The 7,832-nt window shown below is 43.2% G+C and overlaps 1 protein-coding gene across 8 annotated transcripts in view; it reads right to left on the bottom strand.

The window, feature by feature from the left end:
• Nucleotides 1-7,832, bottom strand: part of LOC147019429 (uncharacterized) — a 112,119-nt gene that overhangs the window by 7,517 nt on the left and 96,770 nt on the right. The window lies entirely within an intron of this gene.

Here is a 7,832-nt window from a genome sequence, read left to right as displayed (position 1 = left end):
AGAATCGCAGCATCTTTAACTCTGCCACCTCCAGCTCTGCTTCCTGTCTTTTTGTTAGTGCCACCGCCTCCAAACCATACAACATAGCTGGTCTCACTACCGTCTTGTATACTTTCCCCTTCACTCTTGCAGCTACCCTTCTGTCACAAATCACTCCTGCAACTCTTCTCCACCCACTCCATCCTGCCTGCACTCTCTTTTTCACTTCTCTCCCACACTCTCCGTTACTTTGGACAGTTGATCCCAAGTATTTAAACCCATCCACCTTCCCCACCTCAACTCCTTGCAACTGCACCATACCACCACCCTCCCTCTCATTTACGCACATGTACTCCATCTTACTCCGACTGACTAACATTCCCCTTCTCTCCAGTGCGTACCTCCACCTCTCAAGGCTCGATTCAGCCTGCTCCCTACTCTCCCTACAGATCATGATGTCATCCGCGAACATCATGGTCCATGGAGACTCCAGTCTGATCTCATCCGTCAACCTGTCCATCACCATTGCAAACAGGAAAGGGCTCAGAGTCGATCCTTGGTGCAATCCCACTTTAACCTTAAACCGGTCCGTCATTCCTACCGCACACCTCACCGCTGTCACACTGTCCTCATACATATCCTGCACGATCCTCACATACTTCTCCACCACTCCCGACTTCCTCATACAATACCACAACTCCTCTCTTGGCACCCTATCATACGCTTTCTCTAAATCCACAAACACACAGTGTAACTCCTTCTGGTCTTCCCTATACTTCTCCATCAACATTCTCAAAGCAAACATCACATCAGTGGTGCTCTTTCCTGGCATAAACCCATATTGCTGCTCACAGATCATCACCTCTCCTCTCAACCGAGCTTCCACTACTCTTTCCCACAACTTCATGGTGTGGCTTAACAACTTTATCCCTCTGTAATTTCCACAGCTCTGCACATCACCCTTATTCTTGAAAATCGGAACCAGTACACTTAATCTCCACTCCTCCGGCATCCTCTCTTTCCAAGACTTCATTAAACAATCTGGTTAACAACCCCACTGCCATCTCTCCTAAGCACTTCCATGCCTCCACTGGTATACCATCTGGGCCAACCGCCTTTCCACTTTTCATCTTCTTCATAGCAGTCCTCACTTCATCCTTACTGATCCACCCCACTTCCAGATTCACTATCTCCACCTCTTCCAACCTTCTCTCTCTCTCATTTTCTTCATTCATCAGCTCCTCAAAGTACTCCATCCACCTTCTCAACACACTCTCCTTGCTCGTCAGCACATTCCCATTTGCGTCCTTTATCACCCGAACCTGCAGCACATCCTTCCCAGCTCGGTCCCTCTGTCTTGCCAATCGGTATAAATCCTTTTCCCCTTCTTTTGTATCCAACTTCTCATACAGCTCGTCATATGCCTTTTCCTTGGCCTTTGCCACCCTCTCTTTTGCTTTTCGACGCCACTCCTTATACTCCTGTGACTTTCTTCATCTCTCTGACTGTCCCACTTCTTTTAGCCAACCCTTCTTCCTTATACTTTCCTGTACTTCCTCATTCCACCACCAAGTCTCCTTATCTTCCTTCCTCTGTCCAGATGTCACACCAAGTACCTTCCTAGCTATCTCCCTCACAACTTCTGCTGTCGTTGCCCAATCATCCCACCCATCTTTACCACCATCCAGCGCCTGTCTCACCTCCTCCCTAAATTTCACGCAACAGTCTTCCTCCTTCAGCTTCCACCATCTGGTCCTTGGTTCAGCCCTCACTCTCTTCCTCAACCTCACCTCTAAAGTCATCCTACAGACCACCAATCGATGCTGTCGAGCTACACTCTCCCCTGCCACAACCTTACAGTCACTAATCTCTTTCAGGTTGCATCTCCTACTTAAGATGTAATCCACCTGTGTGCACTTTCCTCCACTCTTGTATGTCACCCTGTGTTCCTCCTTCTTCTTGAAATACGTGTTTACCACTGCCATTTCCATTCTTTTTGCAAACTCTACCACCATTTGCCCTTCCACATTTCTCTTGTTGAGACAGTACCTCCCCATCACCTCCTCATCCTCTTATTCCCTTCCCCAACATGTCCATTGAAATCTGCTCCAATCACTCTTTCATCCTTGGATACACTCTCCACCACTTCATCTAACTCACTCCAGAAATCTTCTTTATATTCATCTCACACCCCATATGTGGGGCATATGCAATGATGACATTCATCATCACCCCTTCAATTTTCCAACTTCACACTCATCACTCAGTCAGACACTCTCCTCACCTCCAATACCCTCTTGACATGATCTTCCTTCAGGATTATCCCGACACCATTTCTCCTCCCATCCACACCATGGTAGAACAGTTTGAAACCACCTCCAATGCTCCTCGCCTTACTCCCCATCCACTTGGTCTCTTGTGCACACAGTATGTCCACCTTTCTTCTCTCCATCATATCAGCCAACTCTCGCCCTTTGCCAGTCATCGTCCCAACATTCAGGTTCCAACTCTCACCTCCACACTTCTACCCTTCCCTCTCCCACTGCCTCCGGACTCGCCTTCCCGTCTCCTTCTCCTCCTTCGCCCAGCAGTAGCACAATTTCCACTGGTACCCTGCTGACCACCGGTACCGGTGGCGGTCGTTGGTAACCCGGGCCTCGACCGATCCGGTATGGAAATTCGTTTTGTTGTCCGCATAATGATTTGGCATAGGTTTTTACGCCGGATGCCCTTCCTGACGCAACCCTGGTCGCCTCTTACGACACACAGGGATATGGTACACCTATTCTAACCGGGGCATACACCGGGCCCAGTACAACTGGTGCTCATTTCGCCGACCTCGGAAGGATGGCAGGCTGAGTCAACCCCCTGGTGTTTTCGACTTGGTTTATATATATTTATATATATATATATATAGATATATATATATATATATATTTATATATATACACATTATATAAATACATATATATATATACATACATATATTAATTCAGTGTCTAGCAACGAGCTTGAACTCAGGACCTCTTGGGTCCCAATACTGCCCTTACCACTGCGCCAACACCAGGCTATATATATATATATATATATATATATATATATATATATATATATATATATATATATATATATATATATATATATATATATATATATATATATATATATATATATATATATATATATACACATGTTTGTGTGAATGACTGAAGATAGGCAGCTCAAGGGACATGTTGTACATCAAGTAAAAGCTCGCTAAGCCGTAAGGAATAAAATTATTTGTTGAAATTCTGACGTTTCAGAAGAATATTATCTTCTGTCCTCAGAGGTGACAATAAAACACAAAATGTATATTTGCAGAAAAACCAGCTGCACGTATTACATCCCATAGGAATGGCTGCACATTATGATTTGGCTGAAGGGGTGGGGGAGGGGGGAGGGACCAATCAGCATGAGGTGAGGGATATATCTAATAAAGAGAGTGTGGTTCCCGGAGAGTGGGTCTGCTTCCGATGCAGGTGTCTGGGCCATCGATTCGGAGTCGTGTATTTCATGTCTGCCCCGACCTTGGGTATCGGGCCTAACCTTTGCACCGACAGGTGGGGGTGTGGGCGATGACGGAATCCTCAAAAGGAAGCATGAAGGTCGACCTGACATTTAATCGACACTATGCCCAAAAGCCATGTTTAGAGGATTTCCCAACTAGCCTGGTCGGGTGCCCTGAGGCTTTGACGACCATGTTTTCCCACGTGAAGTTGTGCCGTGACCCACGAGAGCTTATCTCCACATGCAACTGCTTCCTGGTGCTGCGTCAACCCTGTCGCACCAACGCACAAATGATCTTGTGTGTGAACTTTGTGAGACCGGGCCAAATTGCACTTCAGTGATTGAGACAACCGACGGACTTAAATTGAAAATATCACCCGCTTAATGCAGAACAGTGACTACCCAACAGCATTTATTTGGTCTTGCTGCCATAAGAAGGCACCCACACCACGACCTAAGGAACTGGCTAAATAATTCCATTACCATATGTCGGCAATACCTCAGAGATGCCAACCATCTGTTGCAACCAGTTAAAATCTGGGTCATGCACTAGCCTTGGGAACGCTCCGTACACAGCTCAACAAAATCCGACAACACAGCTCTCACAGCTGTCCAGGCCCGAAGACAAGGTGAATGGACTCAACAAGATGAACCTGGTTTATGAAATCTCCTATTGTGACTGTGATGCCAATTATGTTGTCCAGACATCCAAGCGACTTGCAACACGGTTGACGCAGCACCAGTAAGCAGTAGAATGCGGAGACAAGCTATCGCTGGCAGCAGCGCATTGTTACAATCAACAGCATAACTTCGCGTGGGAAAACACGAAACACAGTCCTCAAAGCCTCGGAACCTGGCCGGGCTGGCTTGGAAATCCTCCAAGCGTGGCTTTCAGACACAGGGTTAATTTATCTGTCACGTCGACGTTCATGCTTCCTATCGAGGATTACATAATCATCCCCTCCCCCCATCGCCAACCTGTGGGTGTAAAGGTTAGGCCTGATACCCAAGGGTGGGGCAGACATGAAACACACAACATCAAATTGATGACCCATACACCAGAACCGAAAGCAGGTACACCCTCCAATCCCACTCCCTTTATTAAATCTTTCCCAAACCTCATGCCAATTGGTCCCCCAGCAGCCCAACCATAACACACAGCCATTCCTGGCGGACGTAATAAGTGCAGCCAATTTCTTTGCAGCTGCACATTTTGTATTTTTTCTTACCTCTGAAGATGGAATATTTTATTCTTCTGAAACGTCTGAAAAGGACTTTGACAGGATTTTATTATTTATGGCTCAACATGCTTTTACTTTCCGTACAATGCAGGGTGTTCCAAAAAGATCTGGAAAAAATTGGTTGTTAATATATTTAGAAGAACAAATGATACGACGACACCCTTTGGTTCGTATGACACAGAAACTCGTACAGTTTTGTTCACACCATCAATAGACTTCAATGTGAGCTCTGTTTGTCACACACAGGACATCAAGACGGTACACGAGTTCTTGTGATGTTCAGCTCAGCATGTTTGCATCCACCAGTGCGCACGCAGCTGTGATCCGAGAACGAGGATCCAGCAGGTTTACCACCTTGGTGTTGTAGACAACATCTTTGACAAACCCCCACAGAAAAAAATTCAATGGGTCTGGTGATTGTGGGGGCCAAGCGGTTGGTCTGTCTCGGTCAATCCAGCGACCTGGAAATTATTCATTCAGGACGGCTCGAACGACTAAGGCCCAATGAGGGAGAGCGCCGTCCTGTTGAAAAATGATATGGGGCGCAGGTCTTCCATCTGTGGGAAGGTGAATCCTTCAAATATGTTCATGTAAATTGTTGAGGTCTCTGTATCCTCCGCAAAGATAAACGGACCCACCAAGCAGTCATGGAGCAGGCCACACCACACATTGACCTTTGGACTGATGCGTATGCGTTCAATGACAATGAGGGGGTTCTCAGAGCCACAGATCCTCACATTGTACTGGTTGACCTTCCCTGGTACATGAAAGCAAGCTTCTTCTGTGAACATGACCTTTTTCAGGTCATCTTCGTCATCCTCTATGAGATTGAGCATTTCCAAGGCAAACACCTTGTGTTTGGGTCCATCATTTGGTTTGAGTTCCTACAGAATCTGCACCTTATCAGCATAAAGTTTCAGTGTTTTATACAAAATGCTGTGTCGAGTGGTGGTTGGTCGTCACAGTTCTCTGGATGTGCGTGAAATTTATTTTCTGGGACTTTGTTGAAATGATCCACGTACTCGTTCAACATTTGCTGCACTAGTGCTTGATCGACCGGTACTTTTCTGTTTCTGACAACTTCCAGTCTCCTTAAACCTCTTGTACCACTCTCTGGTACTAGTCCACGATGGTGGATTCCTTCCTTACCTTGTACGGAAATTACACTGAACTTGCGTGTCGGATCTCGTCTCGATGAACCATTCGACGTACTGAGCTTTCTCCTGTGGAGTCGCCATTTTCTTTTACATTAAATCACCAGATCTGAAAATAAATAAAACCTTGAGTTTCTGTATCATATAAACAAAGGGAATCATTGTATCATTTGTGTTACTAAATATATTAACAATCAAAGTTGGCTGTATACAGTATGTATGTATGTATATATATATATATATATATATATATATATATATATATATATATATATATATATATATATATATATATATATATACATATATACACACACACACATGCTGCTGTACAAAAGTCCTAACACATTCAGGAGTTAAATATATGGAAGTTTTGAGCCTCAACAATATACTCAAGACTTCCACCAGTGTTTTTCACTGTTATAACAACGTTGACTGTTATTAATACAGCTTAGTTTTGATGAGAAGAAACCAAGCATGTCATTTAGCAATCTTGAATTTACATTGATCAGAGTCTTCAAAAACTTGTCTTCATAACTCAAAGTAAACCAAAAATGATTACTATCCAATATGAAATGGTGTAGTCGCTAATCAATCACATTTACCAATCAAATCGTTGATTACTCATTGTCAGGTGTTCCTCTGAACACATCCAAAAGCTAAAAGCCCACTTTGTAAACAACATAAAACATATCTATCATGATTAACTGTTAGCTGCAAACAAAATGGATACATGTTCAATAGAAGATCATCATGGAATTGTGGTTCTGTGTAAAGAAGGAAATAAATTTCGTGAAATCACTTATATCACTTGATCACCAAGGTGTGGTAACCGAAACACAATCAACAAGCACAAAGAAACATCATCTGTTATTTACAAACCCAGGATTGGAAGACCCAAAAAGGAGTCTAACAAGGATGAACAATACTTGAAGATAATATCCTTAAGGAATACAAGTAAGAGACACGTTGAATTGACAACAGAACTGGCAGAAGGCTCAGGTGTCATCGTCCATCCATAAACAGTACGAAGGTCACTTTTGAAATCAGAACTTAAAGGACGTGTTGCAGTAAGTAAACGTCTGTTAAGAAAGGAGAACAAGACTAAAAGGTTAAACTATGCACAAGAACACAGAAATTGGATGATGGAACAATGGTCATTAGTTATTTGGACAGACGAGTCAAAGTTACAGTTATTTGGTTCTAATCAAAGACAGTATGTGAGACAATGGGAAACTTAACTTTATAAAGAGCCTTCCTTCAACTCAACAATTAAGCATGGAGGAGGTTCAATTCAGGTTTGGGGTGTGTATCCTCATGTGGTGTTGGAAAATTGATAGCATATCAACTGCAGCAAGGTACAAACAAGTTTTAATCTACCATGCTATCCCCCAGTGTTGTAAGATTTATTGGTCCATAATTTATCTTCCAGCAAGATAATGATCCAAAACACTCAGCTGGAATAATTAAAAGTTAATTACAAAAGAAAGAGGAAGCTGGAATCCTTCAACACATCGAATGGCCCCCTCAAAGCCCAGATCTCAATACCGTTGAAGCTGTTTGGGACTATTTGGACAAAGACAAAAGTAAAAAAGAAAAAAAATCCCAGCTGCTGAGATGATCTTTGGAAGAAGATGATCTTTGTAAGGTCTTATTCCACAAGTGTTCATCACAAAATAATTTGAAAGTGTCCCTAATGGTTTTAAAGGTGATGGGTGGACATATTCGTTATTACCATTAAAATTATATCAGAATGGTTGTTGCTTGCTTTGTGTTTTTCTAAAAGACATAATTGAGCTTTGATCAGTCATTTATGTAACTTTAATAAATTTATCTTTCCTCCTGTGGATTTAGTCTGCTGTCAAAACAAATAGAGCTTTTCCTGACATATTTATGCCGATGGTGCAAAACC

The sequence above is a fragment of the Eptatretus burgeri genome, chromosome 9 (genome assembly GCF_056783735.1).
Source record: "Eptatretus burgeri isolate ZD-2024b chromosome 9, Ebu_testis_v1, whole genome shotgun sequence".
Classification (NCBI taxonomy): Eukaryota; Metazoa; Chordata; class Myxini; order Myxiniformes; family Myxinidae; genus Eptatretus; species Eptatretus burgeri.
The sequence above is the reverse complement of the archived record's forward strand: the minus strand, read 5'-3'. Positions and strand labels throughout refer to the sequence as shown.